Source organism: Microcebus murinus, chromosome 29 (assembly GCF_040939455.1).
Source record: "Microcebus murinus isolate Inina chromosome 29, M.murinus_Inina_mat1.0, whole genome shotgun sequence".
Lineage (NCBI taxonomy): Eukaryota > Metazoa > Chordata > Mammalia > Primates > Cheirogaleidae > Microcebus > Microcebus murinus.
This window is the reverse complement of record NC_134132.1, coordinates 12,396,638-12,416,559: the sequence shown is the minus strand read 5'-3', so window position 1 is coordinate 12,416,559 and position 19,922 is coordinate 12,396,638. Positions and strand designations below refer to the sequence as shown.

General features: G+C 36.3%; 1 protein-coding gene across 3 annotated transcripts in view; it reads left to right on the top strand.

The window, feature by feature from the left end:
* The window catches only part of ARHGAP24 (Rho GTPase activating protein 24), a 342,652-nt gene that overhangs the window by 203,977 nt on the left and 118,753 nt on the right, over positions 1-19,922 (top strand). The window contains exon 1 of one of the 3 annotated variants that reach the window (XM_012770916.2): positions 1-19,922. This exon is cut by the window's left edge and continues 12,057 nt beyond it. The exons of the other annotated variants lie outside the window; for them this stretch is intronic. The gene's annotated coding sequence lies outside the window, so the exon portion shown is untranslated. 3 annotated transcript variants of the gene reach the window in all.

The following is a 19,922-nucleotide window of genomic DNA, read 5'->3' as shown; positions in this document are numbered from 1 at the left end:
ATCATTCTCTCTGTGTTGGCTTTATTTTCTCCTCCAGTTCTTCTCCCACTGAAAGGCAACATGGATTATTGGAAAGACTGTGGATTGCGGATTTCAACAAATTAACGTTGATGCTCTGCTTATTTGGGTTTCAGTCAATAACTCTTTAAGTCTAAAAGTATTTATTGATCTGACTTTATGGCAGATTTTACCTATAATATTTCTGCTTGTCCTTTTAATTGGAAATGTGTAGATAAGCAACAATTATTAAACGTTTGTATCCAAATTATAGTAGTCTTTCCTGTTTTTTTGCAATCAGGATCTGAAACAAAGCTATTTGTATGTTATTTTCTCAGTTGGAGAGTATCTTGGAGGAACCTTCCAGATTTTGTGCATTTTGCATTTTCAATTTGACAACACAATTTATGACTATTCCTAAAATAGGAGACATATCAATTCATGTGGCGTGGTAAAAATAAATCAGCTAAGAACAAACTTTTGTATGCACATAAAATTATTAATAATAAAACTACAAAACCCAAGCTAAAAATAACTTGTGATATTTCTTTGCTTAAGGACACTCGGCTTACTGTATCTGTATTTTACGTTAAATCTGCCTTTATCCATTCACAAATGTTCATCTTAGATAGTCTCTGGATCAATGTAAGTGCATTAACTGCTTAAGGTGTACTTGATTACCTTGATTCACCATCAGAGTTCCTAGAATTCCTGGGAGAAAGGCTCTCCCAGGATGTATTTAGGTAGGCTGCAAGAAACGCATCCCTCATAATGAATTCTTGAATCAAAGTAGTGAAATTTACCCATAGTTTATTTTTATACATATATATAATTTAGAGCAAATTCCAAGTTACCACTATGATTCTTAAGAAGCTGAGGAAAAGCTTGTCAGAATTTTAATTTGTGTTCATAGAATTCGCATATCAAATCTATTAAAAAAACCACATTTTTAGGGCTTTCTAAGATAAATTTTCTCTGTGTTAGCATTCCTATTAACTTTATGGATCTCAGTGGTATCAGAACTTTTCTAGTTCCAGTTACAAAAACTCAACTCTAGCCAACGTCAGCAAAAAACTGGAATTTATTGGATCATAAAATTGAGACATCCCAGGGAAGCTCAGCCATCGGGCATGGTGTATCAATCTGGGCCTGATCAGAAAGAAACCACATAGTAATTTGAACAGGCACAGTTTAATATCAAGAATTATTAACTATTAATAGAACGGGGGACTACAGTGTCAAGGGATTGGCTAGCAAGAAGTAAAAAGAACTCTAAGGAATATAGGAACAGCAGAGATAAGGAGCCACCGCTAGTCCGACAGGTGAGATAGAACACTCAGAGAACAGCCCATACCCAGGCTGAGATCAGACCTCTCTGGAGCAGGTATGGCCCTGCTCACTGGACAGCCCAGACGTCACCATGGTATTGTGTTCATAGAAGTTTTAGGAAGCCTTTTCTCTGGAACTTGCCTGAGATGAGTCCTCTACGGTGCCAGAAAAATTCATGGGGAGGTGTCTCACTAAGAGGCACTCTGCTTCACAACTGCCTTGTGGGTAGGAGGCAGAGTGGGAGGGAGCTGCTGGCCACTGAATGTTCTGGCCACTGTCCACGGCAGATGCTCGGTGCTGAAAAAGCTGAGTGCCGCAGAAGCTGGCGTCAGGAAGCCGTGTGTGTGCTGGAGGGGCTGCCCAAACAGCACGTGCTGCAGAAGCCTCCAGAGCCAGCACATTGGGATGCAGGAAGCAAAACCCCCCTTTCTGCTGCAGAGTCTCTGTAGCGCCCTCTACTGACAGAGGTTAACATGGTACCCGCTGGCAGAGGAAAACATTTTGTTGTGTTTATTTCAAAATATTATGGGGGTACAAAGGTTTTTGGTTACATGGATTGCTTTTGTTATGCTTCAGTGCGGGTTATAAGTGTGCCTATCACCCAGATAGTGTTCATTCTACCTGTTAAGTAAGTTTTCACTCATCCCTGTCTCCCTTTTCCCCTCTGCTGGATTTCCACTGAGTCTTACTTCCCTCTGTGCACATGTGTGCTCATTGGTTAGTTCCAATTTAATACAGAATACGTGTGGTGTTTGTTTTCCATTCTTTACATACTTCACTTAGGATCATGGTCTACAGTTTCATCCAAATTGTTACAAAAGACCTTAACTCAACTTTCTTCATACCTGAGTAGTACTCCCTAGTATACATATACCACATTTTGTTGATCCACTCATGAGCTGATGGGCACTTGGGTTGATTCCACATCTTTGCAATTGTGAATTGTGCTGCAATAAACATTCGAGGACAGATGTGTTTCTGATAAAATGACTTCTTTTCCTTTGGTTAAATACCCAGTAGTGGGATTGCTGGATCTAATGGTAGGTCTTCTTTTTAGTTCTTTGAGAAATCACTATACTATTTTCCATAGAGGTTGTACTAATTTGTGTCCCACTAACAGTGGATAAGCATTTCTTTCTCTGTGCATCCGTTCCAGCTTCTATTGTTTTTGGACTTTTTAATGAAAGCCATTCTCACTGGTGTAGAGTAATATCTCATTGTGGGTTTAATTTGCATTTCCCTGATCATTAGTGATATTGAGGATTTTCTCATATGTTTATTGGCCATTTGTGCATCTTCTTTTGAAAAGCTTCTCTTCATGTCTATTGCACACTTTTCAATGTTTTTTGTTCTGATTTGCTTGAGTTCTTTGTAGATTCTGGTTATTAGCCCTTTGTCAGATGTATAGTTTGTGAATATTTTCTCCCATTCTGTAGGTTGTCTGTTTGCTCTGTTTATTATTTCCTTTGCTGTGTAGAGGTTGTTTTTAAGTTAATCAAGTCCCATTTATTTATTTTTGTTGTTGCTGTGATTGCCTTTGGGGTCATCTTCATAAATTATTCACCTAGGCTGCTATTGAGAAGAGTTTTTATAGCATTTTCTCCTAGAGTTCGTATGGTTTCCTGCCTTACATTTACGTCTTGTTAAATACATAAATAACAGAATTTCCAAAGGACATACAGCTGTAAGAAGAACACGATAAATATAGCCTCAACTTTGAAACATGGGTGGTTATGTCTCAGTCATTAATGGACAATCATTTTAACTATCTATAGTCTTCTAGATTTTCATTTTTCTCTTTTTTTGTTGTTGTTCAAGTGCAGCAATTTTAAAATGCATTAAAAAATAACAGTCTAATTGGGTGATAAATTTTCTAAATCTATATTGTACTCTCTCATCATATCTTCCTATTATAATGCCCTCCAGATTAATAGGAGAGTCTGTGCCCCACAAATAATTCTTTGTGTTGGATGATTGGGAAACACTAGATGAAAAAATATTAATAACTATATTTTGAGTGGGTCTCATTCTACATTATGTAAAAGCCTGGGAAAAATTATCAAGTCTAGCTGCAATTATTTAAACATTATATAAGATTTTCCATGTAGTCATTGTATGATGTAAGGCTTCTCTTCCTTGTGGCAAATAGTTGCTCTGCTGTAGGAATTTTCTTTCCAAGTTAAAAAAAAAAAGAAATATGTATATTTACAGTATCTTCCCTTTAGGCATATGAAAAAAATGTTGTCTTGTGAGATCCTCTAAATAAAATAGGAGTAAATGAAGAGAATCTTTGGAACTGTTACATTTCTCTGTAGAATACTGTAGAATAATCATTTGAAGGTAATGTAATTGTTCCCTGTAGATGAAACCATGTGCTTGTGTAGCCAGCAACGACTTATTCATACAAAAGGACTGCTTATGTTCCCCTTTGGGAAATGAGACATCTCTCTCAAAGAAGCACCCCTTACCTTAGCAATACATTAGCCAGACACAGTGAACCCATTATAAGTGCACACACATGTGACAAACAGCTGTGTTTACATTGCCCAAGCCCAAGAGCATGATGGAGACAGAACTCCAACACCACTTTTACTGGGGCTGGATTACTCTGATCAATAAAATCATTGTTTTTTCTTCATGAACTTAAGATATACAGAAAGGCAAATGACATTTGCAAGGTGACTCAGTGGGCCTGGATTCAGAAGAATGGGCGTTGGCTGGAACAAGTATGTAATAATCAGACTAAGCTATTTCATAAAGAGGTGAACTTGGTGGTAGATTGAAATAAAGAATATTCATTAACTAAAGCACCTTCACAGACAATGTTTCGATAAGAATTGATAGCATCGGCTTCTTGATTTACCGATGTGGACACCAATTGCTACTTAGACCTAACCGAATTACTTAACGTCTCAAAATCTCATAATAGCTAACTCTAAAGTTTGTTGTGTGATCAATTAAGATAATATTTACAGGTACCACCTATGTCATATTTCTCAGCAACGATAGTTCCTTCCCTATTCACTGCCTACTTCTGTTTTAAAGCCAGAAAGAACTTAGAGTTAAAAAATGATTTTTTTAGATACTCATCGCCACATAACTGTACTACACTGTAAGAGGCAGAACACTTATGAGCTCAGCTTAAGAGCTGAACAAGTTCATGTCCAGAGAAATAGTTGACTTACAACTGGTGAATAAAGAATAACAGTACTTTAGTTTTAAATGGAAGGAATCAAGACAATCAGATTTAAAGTAGTTAGTATCCAATTTGAAAAATAATTTATATGGAAAGTCAAGGTAGTTTCAGTAGACAGCACATTGGAATGAAAAGGATCAAGCATTCTGAGTTAGATGGATTTGACTTGGAATTTCTGACTCTTTAGTAAAGCTTGAGGAAGTCACTTAGCACACACAAATTTCTGTTTTTACATTTGCAAAAGAGTAATAATTATTTTAAAAATTGACAAAGGTAAAAACAAATGATGTATTAAGGTATATAGATTATCTGACACACAGTAGAAATTCAACATGTAGTTCTTAATGCTGTACTTTGTGGTTATGTTCATATGAACTTGAGAACACCAAGATCATACACCAGATCTGGCTTCTCTGCTTGGCCAAGGCTGTTGTGTGAGTACAAAGATCGTCGCCTCTGGTAGAGATTGTACAGATAGTGCCTCTTGTAGAGGGCGAGGTTTCAATGTATTAGAGTTTTGTAAATATTAGAAAATGCTACTGCTATAGAAAAGTGTGCTTAGTGTTAGTAACATTTTCCTTAACTAAAATAGAGCTTAATTTGTTTATTGTCTAAGATGGATCCCTTCCAAGACCTCTTGTATTCACATCTATTTGCTTATGTTTCTTGGCTTGAGGCATAATTTTCCCTAAAATCTTTTTAAATGTTGAGATTCTTCTATTTCTAAAATTCATAGTCACAATATCCCTTTGCCATTGGCTGGCCCAGGTTGGTTATTTAAGAGGCAGTTCACATCTCTTTCCCTTGTGATTGATTTACTTTGCATCCTACTGTGGGGTTTACATAGAGTAGCTTTGAAAACAGTGTGCCATGGCTCTTTGCATATTTTTATTAGAGTCAGAGGCTCCTAATGGTTCTGAAACATATTTTCATTAAAAATAAATATAAAACACTCCATTTGCAATCCCAGGAAGAAACTATTTTTATAAATACAGAAATTATTTTAATAGAATTTTACAGAACGGGACTGTATACACTATTCAATTTAGGAAAATCTTTAAAGTTTTATAAAGTCCATTATGATGAGCTTTGTGATGAAAAAGCTTGTTGTGGAAGCAAGTAGAGGTCTAGTTGTTTGGCCCCAGTAACTCTGGCTAATACTTTAGTGTCTCTTTGCAACAGCTCTTCCTCATCTTTGTAACAGGTCCTGTACTTATATCATCAGTTCCAACCGTTGCAATAAATATATACTAAAATGTAATATCTTATGTAAAATTTAGATATAAAATTCTGTATAAAACAAGATTTTTATGAGTCACTAAAAAACACAGTATTAACTGAAAGGATATCATTTATCTTCTTTTTAAGAGAGCAAGGTAATACTACCAAATAGCATATAAGCGAATATGGCTTATTTAAAAGAAATACGTTTGGAACAGGGAGCTCAGAAATATAAATCAAATCACTAGGTCCGATAAAAATGTTTTTATCATTTCATATCATATCACGAACTGATGGATTTCTGAGAGACCTCCATTAATTCATTTTAAAAAGATGTTGAATGTGTACAAGGCTTTCTATTTTTCAAAATATTTTACTGTCTTTTATTCTAATGAAAGCTTTCTCTTCTAACCTTTTCTTGGGTTTTTCCTCTTACAGACATTAGCTACGTACAGTGTTCTGAAATTGCCAAAGAACAGATAATATTCAGATACACACAAAACTCCCCATCTGTAATTTTTAGTTCAAAGACCCATGGAGCTTTGGAGGTGGGACAAGGTACCCACCATGGCTTTGTTGCTCTGTGTGTGTGTGTGTGTTAATCAGTGGCTTCTTACCATGTCTTTTCCTTTAATCTCTGGTTACAATAGGCTGCCATCTTGGTTGTAGATATATGCTGACAAAACAGGAACAAAGATGTAAGATAAAAGTTTATTTGAGCTGCAAATTTATAGCAAACATGAATGCGTGTTGATTAGGGAGCCTGTGGTGAGGCTTATAGAAGAGTCACATAAAATACACATCATCTTAATACTTTTGTATTTGAAGCTGTCTGCCGGAATGCCTTCGTTACTGATTATTCCTTTCGAAGTGGATGACTTTGACCAAGAATCTTGCTGTTCCCCCTGCCAACACCACCCCTTCCCCTTCCCTGTTTTTGAAAAGCAGTAAAGGCAAAGGTGATATTTCGGCCCTGTAGGAGTGAATGTGGGTGGAAATGGAATAGCCCTTCGGAGCACAGTCAGGGTTTATCCAGCCGCTTTGGTAAATTCACCGACATCTGTTCCGGAGTCATTTTTGCTGCACAAATCTGCCATTAACAAACGGCAAGGACTTTAATTAACTGAACATACCAAGGAGTGAAACTCTGATAAAATGGCACCATCTGGAATAGAAAGATGTAGAATCTTCTCCTCAGCTGTGTTGATGAGGGATTATATTAAAATTTTGTCTTGATCCCAAACGATTCCCCTGATGTTGGAGGGCTCTTTTTTTTTTTTTTTTTTTTTTTTTAGTAGCAAAAGCTTTATGATTTGAAATACTTGGCTCAGGTGTGCCTCAGCATTAAAATGTAAATTTCCCGAGCTTGGATTTTTCCTCTGCCCTTTTGTTAATGCCCCATTAGCACTCATTAACTTTTCATGCTCCACAAAGAATGACGTTGATCAACTTTGAGCTTCCAGAAGAGGTCAGCCAGAACCGTAGCAGCGTCTAAACCCTTGACAATTGTTCTAATAAACCTATTTGGGAATTTAGTGTAAAGTCATATGGTCTCCCTAGAAAAATTCATTTGTGTACGTAATCACAAGATTTTGGATGTGACTTCAGAGCTTCCTAACCTCTCAGAAGGTGTGGATCCCAGATTAAGTATCTCTTCTTCACTCTCTTAATTGCCTCTTGTATATACAGCATGGCATGGAATCCTTTCATTCCAGCAGCCTTCCCCATTTTACGGCCCCATTTGACCCAGTTTTTAAAGTTTTTCAGCAAACACGTTCTTTGGATTTACAAAACTAAACTTGTTGCTATGTGGTTCAGTCTAATGGTTCTCAATTGAGTATCTTCAACTCCTGACCTAAAGGAGTGAAAAACTGAAACAGTTGCAAGTCACCAGTCTTCACTTCCACTGACCTAAGGTCTAAGGTGTATGTGTGTGGAAGGGTATTTGAAGTGGGCTAAGGGAAGGTACATCTAGGGGACTCTATCACATGCTTCAGAGAAGGCAGCAATGCTTTCTACCACTGAAGTTCACTGTAGCTTAGTGTGTATGGCAGGGTCATTGCTGAAAATGCGTTGTCTGGCAATAGTATTTGACAATCAGGAATGACGTGGTCTAAAGTTATATATTTTACTTCTAAAGCATTTCAGAGAAGGCTTTAAGAAACAGTCCTCATACATGTGTAACAGTTGTTCCCTATGACAGTGATTTTTTTTTTTAATTGAGGGTTGGATTAGGAATTTAGAAGGAGAATGTTGCTACAATTATGTGATCAGATGTTATCAGATCCCCTGTGATCTGATAAAACAAGCACAAACATAGGAGTTAATAAATACTTTTTACCAGCTCTCTCATTAAATTATTATCATTTTCATAAATTCACTTGAATAGTTTCTAGTTTTAATTTTCCACTTGTAAAATGAGAATACTAATGTAATTCAGAAATTAGGTAATTAAGAGAAAGCTTATGAGTGTCCTAAAATATGTAGCCTTTGCTACATGAGGCTTTTTCCCCATTCTGTTAACATCAATCTGAATAAGGCTTGTATTTTTCGATGTTAGAGAAAAAAGCAAAAATAGATACACTTTTTAACTTAACAGAAAACCTATATTATACTGGTTCTGAAATAACTGTATTTACCTTTGTAACCAAATCAAAAGTACACAAAGGCAAAAAGATGTTTCCAACTAATGTTAGTGTTTTAAGTTAGAAAACCCTTTGGTATTTATAAAATTGTGTATCTGTAACAGTATGATGCTTTCTCTGCTCCTGATCCAATGCCAAAGGATTCATTGTTTTTCTAATTATCTCAAACCCTGGAATCCAACTCACCAAGATGTTGAATAAATAAAAATTCAATCTTCCCCATTATTGTCCCTCCTTGCCTCCTTTTTCCCACCCTAGGCATTGGGATTGTGTTAAACTTGCACAGGGAGGATTCTCAGGTCTTCAGTCAGGCTGACCTGATTAATGCCCGGGACACTTAATGTTCCCATATGGACGGTTCTGCTGCTTCTGTGCCAAGATCACTTCGGGTTTGGGTCTATGCCCCACCCTAGAGTCCAGGAGCCTAGAGGCTGGCTCCAGGGTTGTACCATGCCTCTTTCTCCTTCAGGTCTCCATGGAGTGCTTTAAGAGCCACTCTTCTAGGAGTCTGCCAAAGCTTCCATGACTTCCCGGTTTTGAAGGATGTGTTCTCTTACCCAGAGGTCAGCAATACCCCTCTAAGCACTTCTCTTTATCTACCCCTGCCTCCAGTTTCCCCCTCCCTGAGCCTTTATAAACACACCGTCGACCTGTCTTTCTTGGGAGTAGAAGAAATTTTCCTTACTGACGCACCATAAAGCATATTTTTATTTACTTGTTCTGGCAGATTTACATAGTTGCTTGTTGCTTCTTACAATGAAAGAGACCAGATGTTCCAGCATTCTTGTATTTTTCTCCCAGTCCCAAAAATATGCTTTTTATTTCATTGTGATCCTTTCAAGAAAATTGTGTAGCAGGCATCAATATAAAGCGATATTGTCAATGTTAAGTCCTAGGCATTTTTAGACTTTGCCATTCTAACTCAGTATCCAGGCAGGTGTTAGCTTTTCAACGCCCAGCAGGACTGCTTGGTAAATTATCTTCCTTTCAACTGCACTAATCATTGTGAAACTTTAACCTTTTTTTGGTTCATTGTGAATCCTTTAGTCATTTATTCTCTCCAGTGCTCCTTAAGTTGACTTAAGCAGGCAATATTTTGTTTGAGTTTCTTCAGATTAAGAAAGAATTATGGTATCAATTGCCAGCCTTCTTTAGCCTGTCCCAGGGGGGAGTGATCTGAAAGCTGGATTTGCAGACATTCTAAGGAATTACCTCTACTCCATCTCTTCTCTCCCTCTGCTCTTCATATGGTATTCCTAGCAGTCATCAGAGAGAATGAAGACCAAAAGAAATTATCCAGATTCTAGAGTTAAAGTTGGCCCTGATGTAATAGCTCTCCCAGACCTGTTTTGAGATGTTAAATGATAGCTTTCATTCGTGTTCTGCTATCTAAATGTCCATGTAGTAGTGATTATTTGCTTCAATTATGAAAAGGAGGAGCAACTCAGTGAAACTTTAAAAAAATATTTCTTTGATGAAAGAAGGTGGGAGATTTTAGAAGATTAATCTAGGAGCATAAAACAAGCTCTTCTTCACACATGAACTGGAGACTGCCTTCCTAGAAGTCATAGAAAGGGTCATTGCAGAATCATGCACACAGTTCCTCCCACCTTTCATCAGGTTAAGGTAAGGAGCTGTTATAAGCCTTGGGTAGAAAATCATTACCCACATTCTGTTAAAGTTTTTAGTAAACAGAGAGATGCCAACCTCAGGGTCAATTGGTTAAGGACAGAAGGAAGGACTTTCTACTAATAAAAATACAAGAAAAAAAAAGACATTTTCTCTAGTCATCACTATAAACATTTGTTAACATATATCTAGCCACCAGTGCCAACATTATTAACAGTTTTGGGGTTTCTGTATTGTGTACTAAAATGAATTTCAATTAAAAAACAAGTGAAGCCTTCCATTTGAATAGAGATAAGAATGGAAATATTATTATATGAAATTTAAAAAATAAATACCTCTATCTATAGACATTCATAGTTCAATATGTGAATGGCAGAGTTAGTGAATGAATTATTCATATGATTGATCAAATAAGTATTCGAAATAAGACTGGAAATTGCCTTATTTCATTCAAGACACAGTGACTCCCTAACTGTTACAATGCAACTAGGTGTGTTTATACAGGTAAAAGTTTATTTAACATTCTTTAGCAGTGACTCTTTTATTTTTGGGTATGGAATCTACTTCAGGACCCTTAGTACTTAGTTCTAACGTGTTTTATTGTTTTGTAAAGTTCCTGGCTCATGGAACATTCTGGTGAGGCAACCTTGGAAGGTAAAGGAAGCTTAGTGGAGTGGACAGGATGGGGCTTTCTAGATCAGAGCAGTGATGCATGGCAGAAAGGCATCAACCTGTCAGGGTTGGGGCAGATACCAAGAGTAGACAGCAAGGAGCAGGGAATGTGTGTGCCTAATTAAGGGATTTCTCTTTTGGTTGTTTCCTTGTATCCTACCTCTAGCGTGGAAATACAAACTGAAGTCTTTAAAGGTATACTTGAAAGCACGTAGTATTCGGAGTCAAATCCTGATTTCCTCACCTGCCTGGTACATAATTTGGGGCAACCCACTTACAATTTTGAAACTTAATTTCCTCATTTGTAACATTACACTATAAAATTATAACATGAGATTCTATCGGGGATATTGGGAGGATAATAAAAATGTATTCAGTGTCATTGGAACATAATCAATGCTCAATAAATAGTAGACATTCCTGAAGCTTTCTTTTTAAAAATTTCAGCCTCGCTTTTCATATATGTGAATTACCAATTTTGTTAGACAATATCTCCTTCATCTTAGATTTTCAGCTCAAGAAAAAGCTGTGTGACCTTGAGAAACGCCTTTCACCTTTGTGTGATTCTGTTTGTTCACACGTGAAAATAACAGAGATAACATCCTGAGTGACGGTAGAGCTCTGCAAGGCCATGATTCCAATAATACGTGTTCCATTTTGTTCTTGATCATAACTGAAGCTAAGTGCAGTTATACACATCAGTGTGCTTCATAATACAGCACAATGCAGTTATCAGCAGCGTGGATTCTGCATTACTGTTCACAGTCCTTCCACTTAACGTGGCTGAATGGTCTTGGGCAAGTCACTGAGCTTTTTCATGCCGTGGTGTCATTTTCTGGGTCTCTTTTGTACCATTACATTTTCCAGTGGTATTATAGAGAAAATCTTTTGTCCTCAAACTTCTGTTGTCTCATCTATTCTATTGGTGCTCTACTTTCCCAATGTAATAAATAGGTTTAATGAAAAAAACTAAATTGTTTTATTACCACAAGCTAGCTTAACATCAACACTTCATTTCTAACCACAGTCCAACAAAACTATGTTTGTACAATGTTGTTTCTTTTTTATTTTTAGAGCTATAAAATTATTAAACAAATGCTCACCAGGAATGTGAGGTCTTGTCACAAACAACTAAATGTTATTTAAAATTATTAAAACAGAGAAGATAGTAGGAAGGCAACGTGTCCATGAATCAAAACACCTTGTTCACCCTGGGACGTAGAATTCGGATGAGTACAAATGGAGACAGAGTCCTCATGAAAGGCAGTGAGCTTCCCAGCCCAGAGGAGGCTGGGTGTGCAAGAGGGCTGCTCACTGTTACCTAACATCTCCACTGCCTCTTACAGTCACACTGCTTTCTTTAAGACAAAATTACCCAGTAGGTTTTACCCTAACATTTCATTTTTCTGATGCTAATCCTTAAATGTTTATCATTTTATTCCACTGATAATATTTTCCACATTGAAAATTTTGATGATGAAGATACAATCCCAATTAAAAACAATTATTTGAAGATTGGAGAAAATCTTCACCTATTTTGTTATTATATGGATAAGTTCACAATCATCAGAAAGGTGCAGAGAAAAATCAATTACATGTACTACATGCAAAATGGATTTTTGCATCTTTTTCAAATATGGTCATGTTACTTTTCTGTGCAGAATATATGTGTTTAGAGAAATAAAAACTGGTAACATAATGAGTATTTTCTACCTTTATAATAAATGTGTTTTCTAATTAAGTATCAGAGCTCCAAGTAGGTGAGAATTTGTCATCTTTCCAAAAAGTCACTTTTATATGTGTCTTATAACATGATTACTGGATAATAATAGCTAATTAAAATAGAGCTTGCTGTTTGTAAGCCACATTTCTAGCATAGATTTATGGGGGTTTAATAACTACAAAAGTGATATCTTGAATTTAATGCTATTTTTTATACCATCCATTAATTTCCAAAGAAAGAAGCAAATTGACACTCCATTCAGACTCTAGATAAATATAACAGAACATTTGGAACTCTAACCTGGATTTTTTTTCCATCAAAAAATATCTTCTGCTTTAAGGAAACCATTCTCAGCCTTTACAATAAAACCCACACCCTGCAGGTTGTCAATAAAGGAAGAGTCTCACACAGGGACTTATAGTTCCAGTTATTTTTTCCTGAGTTTCTTGAGTGTTTTATTCCCTTCAGGGGATATGTTTCCATTAACTATTTTCTTTCATTGCCATGATGACTTCACAGGGCCTCTTGCTTTCTTATTTTATCAATACAGCCTTCCTGATTATCACTGGTAGAATACCTGGTACAAGGCTGAATTCTTACAAAAGACCCAGGGAAGGCAAAGATGATAACAAGCAACTGAATCATCTGGCCATGAAATACATCTGCTCCCCAGGGTGACCTGCCTCAATGATACCATGGCCCCTTTTCTGCCTCAGTGTTGTTGGTTGCTACCTTAGGACCCATATTTCTCAGGGTTTAGACCCAACTATGAGAGCCAGAGAATAGTTTCTTTTCATTCTCTCCTTAAGAGCCTTCCTCTGAGTTTATTTTCTTTTCAGAGGAAATTTCTGATAGCCATGCTCTTCGTTAAATAACTATCAGAAATAGTCATGCTCTTCATTGGAAAGCCTATGACTGAAGACCACGACAGTGGTAACTGTCTTGGTACACCTAGTGCACCCAACAGTCGCCTAGGAGGTGTGCAAAGGAACAACAGGGAAGCAGTTCATTTTGATTTCTCCATAAACTGCCTTGCTTTGATTAACCGGAGCAATGGAGCTATAAAAATGGAAAAAAAAAATTAAAACCCTGACTATCTGAATAGGAATCATGAGACAAAACTTTTTAGTAAAGTAGAATAACAACCAAATGGAGAATCTTACTGTGTTTTCTAGGCCTTACTCATGTGGTCAGTATCTGTGTGAATTTGGGCAAAAGACTTTTTGTCAAGGGTGTTAATTTTCTCTATCGTAAAATTCGTACGGTCTTTTTCATATCTTGAAAGTTGAGTGAGTTGAGTTGTAATTCTTCAAAGTGAAAGATGCCTAAGTAATTATAAGTCTTGCTTGATAGGGGTCTATCATTTCCTTTTCTGTGTTAATTGTGAAAGAACAATTTTATTTGTTTTTTTCTCCACCCCCACTCCAGATTTATTGAGGTATAATTGACAAATAAGGATTGTACTAATAGATATTTATGATGTACAGCCTGATGTTTTGGTATATGTAGAAATTGTGAAATGATTACTACACTCAAGCTAATTAACATACCACCAATTCAGATAGTTGTATATTTTTTGTGGTAAGAACATTTTAGATCTACGTTCTTAGTAAATTTCAAGTATACAGTGCAACGTTTTTAAGTACAATTATCATGATGCTCATTATATTACCCAAATTTATTCATCCTGCCTAACTGTAACTTTACACCCTTTGACCAAGATCTCATTTTTCCCACTCCCCAGCCCTTGGAAACCACCATTCTACTCTCTGCTTTCATGAGTTTGATATTTTTAGTTTCCACATATTAGTGAGATCATGCAGTATCTGTCTTTCTGTGTCTGGCTTATTTAACTTAGCATAGTGTCTTCCAGGTTCATTCATATTGTCACAAACGATAAAATTTCCTTCTTTTTAAAACTGAATAATATTCCATTGGGGGGGTGTGTCTGTGTGTATATCACATTTTCTTTGCCCTTTCATCCATCAGTGTACACTTAGGCTGATTTCATATCTTAGCTATCGTGGATAATGCTGCAATAAACATGGGAGTAAATATAATCTCTTCAAGACACCGATTTTATTTTCTCTGGCTATATACCCAGAAGTGAGATTGCTGGATCATATAGTGGTTGTATTTTTTTTTAAAGAACCTTCATACTGGTTTCTATAATGACTATATCAATATATTTTCTAACTGACAGCACAAAGGTTTCTCTTTTCTCTACATCCTCCCCAACACTTGTTATTTTTTGTCTTTTTGATCACAGCCATTCTAATAGATGTGAAGTGATGATTCATTGTGGTTCATTGTGCCCAGACCAATGTCAAAAAGCTCTTTTTCCTATGTTTTCTTCTAGTAGTCTTACAGGTTCAGGTCTTATGTCTAACTCTTTAATCCATTGTGAGTTGAATTTTGTATATGGTGTAAGAGAAGGGATCAATTTTATTTTTCTGCTTATGGATATCCAGTTTTCTGTCTCCATCATATTCTTAAATGAGAAGTAAATGCTGGATTCAAGTTAGGCGAAGACATCATGCAATGTGTGAAAACATGTTGGATTGTTTATTTGATAAATAATAGCTGAAAAGTGGCAGTTTTATTTATTCCCCCAAAAATTTATTATATCAGGATTAAGAGTTCACTTCTGGTTATGTTATTAAAACTAAGTATAAACAGTGCAGTGAAAGTAATCTTTTCAATGTAAAGAATTTACTGAGGTATTTAATACAAAATTTCAGCCCTGTACCCCAGATCCTGGAGTCTGACTTAGGATCCCTGTCTCTGCTACGTATTGCTTTGTTTTGATGAAATTTTTAAGGTTAGCATGATCTGTATCTGGTGTTCTCACCATCTTAACTTTTAAAATTTAAGTGCCAGTTTCTCTTTAGATTTGAGCTAAGGAAACATTACAGTACTGGTCATTTACTAGATTATATTGATATTGTCATAGAGTGATACTGTATTTTCATAAGCTTATTTTTCTTTATCTATAGAATGAGAATGATTATACTCACTAAGTCATTGGTCCATGATTAGACTTGTTCCCTTTAGAAAAATGATGAAGAAGTCAAAGCATAAACTTCTGATGTCACATAGGTTCTTTTCATTCTCTTGACCATTTTAGCCTAATTTGAGACCATACAAATCTGGAAAGAAATGTTCAAGACTACAGTAGGGAGTGACTGGTTTTAGCATCAAAAGAGCCCCAACTGGGTGTCAGCTGGTCCCTTTAAATGTATCTCTCTGCTTCTAATATTACTGACTAAAACATTCAGAACTTGGGTGAGGTGAAAACTAGTCATAGGTAGTATATCTTTTCACTTTTAAATTTCTTCCCTACAGTGGACGTTCTTCCTCCCCAGTGAAATTGTTCTTCCGTTGGTTTTCTTCTCTGTAGCCAGTTAACATGTATTGATTTGCTGTTGTGAGTAGAGATGTTTATTGCCCCCTCTATTGCCTCTGCCCACTTGTTTATTCCTCATCTTCCCTTTTCTTGCAAGATGTCACAGCAACTCTCTTCATAACAGATTGCTTGCTACTATAGAGATTTTTTTTTTAATGGGAAATGTCATGGAGCTTGTGGAGGGAGGTAGTTATCAGAAGATATATTTTGAGAACCACAATTTAGCCAGTTTGAAAAGTTGTACAGCTGCAAAAGCTGTATGAACATGCTTGTGAATTCATTTTTAAAGCGTTATTCCTCTATCCTTTGCTTTATGAATAAATATCAGCATAATATTGATGGCCATAATAATGATGGCCATATGCCTTTCTATTGTGTTATTACTTAGAATTGCCTGGCAGTAAAAGTTATGGTGTTCATTTAAAAAATCAATGTCATGCCAAATTCATAAAATTTAGTGGAGATTATCACATAATAACAACTCTTCAAATTCTCAGTTCACATGTGATTTCCAATGTATCTGATTGGAATATCATTTGACAGTTAAGGAAACTGAAATAGAGAGGGAGTTGATTTGCCCAAGGTTGCTCAGGTGGGAAGTGGCAGAGTCTAGCTGATTCCCATTCCAGTGTTTTTTCCTTCGTTTGCTGCTGATACTTGGTGGTACTCAGGTTTTCCTTATTTATCCAATTTCCCTTATCAAAATTTGCAATGGTAGAGAATAGTAAAGTGAATTTTGTGTGTGTGTGTGTGTATATATATATATATATATATACATATATATATATTTTACAAGTGTTAAAGAAGTTCTGAATATGCAGATTTTATATCCTTAAGAATAGACTAGCATTCTCATATTTTATGTAATGTGTTATTATAGACTTACAGAACTAAAATCTTGCCTTGTGTTTGAAAGTAATTCCTTAAAACTGCTCTTTGACATAGTTATAAAATAAGTTCATCTTAAGAAAGCAAGTTTACATATGACTACAAATTTATTTTCATTGTTGTAATATATTCTGTGTTTTTCTAGGTTAAATAATGTGGATAATATGAGCACATTGAGCAACAAGTATAAAAATAATAGTTTTAAAATCACTCTTGATACTATAAAATGTAAAATGTAAATAATTTTTAAATGTTTCTTACAGTGAATAAATGATTTATGAATTGCAGCATGGAAATAATGACTGTTATCTTCCATTATTAATTTTTAATGAATTTTTTTTATATTAGAAGAGGTACTTTGAAACCTTCAAAGGATCCATGAATGGAATTTTTCCAATAGACTATAATGGGTTTTTTTTGAAATGGTGACATACATGTTTTAGTAAATAATTAGAATGTATAAGTAGTCATTTAGGACTTATCATCATGTATAAATGAAACTGTCATTCATGCAAACATGAGCATCAAATTCTATCTATTTAATAATTGCTCCATAGGGATAAATGTTAGTCCTTGTCCGAGGGTTAAAAATAAGCACAGTTACAAAATCACTCAAACTTGGACCAGTAGCACATGGAAAATTGTTATATGGATTAAAGTATCCAACAGAATTTTATAACAAATAATTGTAAATGTGCTTATACACCAATCCTCCATCTCACAAAGAGATGCTTTAAAACTAACGTAGCTAGTTTTTTCTACCTAAAGACAATGCCCCCAATAAGAATAGACTTTTTGGCCCAGTAATCTATTTTTCTACAAATTTTTTCTAAGATTTTGAAAAAGAAATTTGAAGAAAAAAATGTTTTTGTAGTATAATAACATAATTTTCCAAAAAAATAACTAGAAATGATCAAAGTTGCCCCCCCCAAATAGGGGGCAATGAGTTGATTGTTAAAAAAAAATAAAAATATATTTTTCTAAAAACCTCTGGACTCTTTATAAAAGTTAACTTGACTAGTAAATACCGTGTAGACATTTTCTCAGTAATCTGTATTCTTGCCTTCCCTAGTCTCACTATATACAACCAAATATTATTTTCTTTCTTTTTCTGAGAAACTTATAATAAGTTAACTAATTTACCCAGAATATGGGACTCCAGGCCATGTAACCCATGATTCTAATTCTAACTCCACCACTGACTTCTTAATAGTGTGCAGGCTAATTATTCTCATTTATGAACAGAGAATAATAGTGGCTACCTCATAGAATTATCACGAGAATTAACCAAGATAATATTCCTAAAGTTCCCAGTCCTGTGTGTCTTATCAGACAGGTGGTCACATTGTTTGTTCCTTCCCTATTCTCCACCTGTCTCTCTCTCTTGTTCTCCCCCTCCCTGACGATGCATAAGTAATGGTAGGAAAATTAACATTGAACGCCCAGATGCATTTGTTACTGAATTAACTCAGCAGTGAACTTGGCATTCCATCCCCAACCTTTCCCCTTCAGTAACCCCCTTCCCCCTAAAACACAGGAGTACACCAGGACACAGAGCGAACTGCGAGACCAGCCATGCATTTTCTATCAGGGTTTTAACTGGTCTAGCTCAGCCTCCAAAACTAGACAGAGCTCATGTTGCTCACAATTAACTGACTCTGGCCATGTGGTGGCTGCCATCAAGATCTGCCACCAAGAGGACAGCAGTCCAATGAAACTGTGAATTCTATTTATAGCCCACTTGAACAAGTACTTTCCTTGAAGCTCAAGGAATCCTCCTTGGAAACACAGAAAGTAATTCACTAGTCCTGGGGCTAACTAGGGCAATTGCAGGGAGAAAAAAAAAATGCAGCAAGGGCATTTTTCGCAGGACTGTACATATAGAAAGGATTTTATCCTACACATTGTCCTATGTCACCCTCACACCGCCAGCCAAGAAAGTAGACAAAGCAGGTGCTAGCGACAAATTCCTGTTTTATAGATTACAAAACTGATACCTAGGAGATTAGACAAATCGCTAGTGAACAGTGGTATTTGGAGTGAAGGAAAAAGAAAACTATCTAAAGGGTAAGAATAATTTCTTGTTCATGTAATCAATCTAAAATTCAATCAATAATTATTTACCTATAAGAAAAAATATACAACTGAAAAGAAATAATGTTTCATAAAGTACTTGCAAACTTAAAAATTATTCTTTCTCCACTTCTGAGAGGACAATATGAGAAATAAAAACAGAGAGAATCCTCAGGGGAACATTTACGAACATGTTTGTATCTGTCTATAACATATACATGCGGAGTGATTATATTTTAGCCAAGAAACGCCTTTTTGAAGACCCCCAACATTAAAATGTGCTTAAGCCAAGACTAATCTTGAAAAAGACGGTAGGAATTTTTATGAGAAATTGTAATTGATTCTGTCAGTCAGCTGTAAAATAAATACATATTTGCTGTTTGGTTTCTTTTTTTAATATGGGAGTTGTATGCACGATTCCAGCATAGACACCGGAACACAAGGCTTTATGAATATGAGTTCATTTATGGACCAGAAATCATTTTGCTCTTAAAAGAATCATATTGATTTTGGGCAAATGCTTTTATTTTCTAAGACTCTTCTTTAAGCCCTGTTACCTGGAAAAGATAAGCAAAACTTTTTTGGCTTGAGAAGGATGTGTGGGCAGTTAGAGTAGCTACATTGAGGTCTGCTCCTGTGTGTGTGTGCGCGCGCATGAGAGAGAGAAAGGGAATGAGAGAGGGAATGAGAGAGAATGCCCCCCGGTTAGCTGATTGGCTCAGTGCCATTTGAGATTCTCAGATTTACTGCTTCTCTGATCTCTTATTGCCCCAGCTCTGATTTATGGAGCTCAGAGTCTCTTGAAAGACAAGGTGTCTGGAGTTTAGGGTCTTTCCGTGACAGCCCTCCTCCTCTTCCCCACACACTCTTTTTGCTTGTGGTCCCCTTGGAGTGACCTTGCAGGCTTCGCGTTTTCACCTGGCTCAGTAGCTGGAGAGCCCACTCTTGCGCTGGGGAGCGAGCTGGGAGTTCCCATTCCTGGGTGATGGAGTCATGGGAGAAACTGCAGTGAGCAAACACAGTGGGACCTGGGTCGGCTTCACTGTGCTTTAAGCGGCTCAGGACAGAGCAGCTGCTCTGTCTCCCAGCCTGCAAGTGCAGCCTGCATTTGTCACTGACCACTGAAGTGTGTGTTTGTGCAAG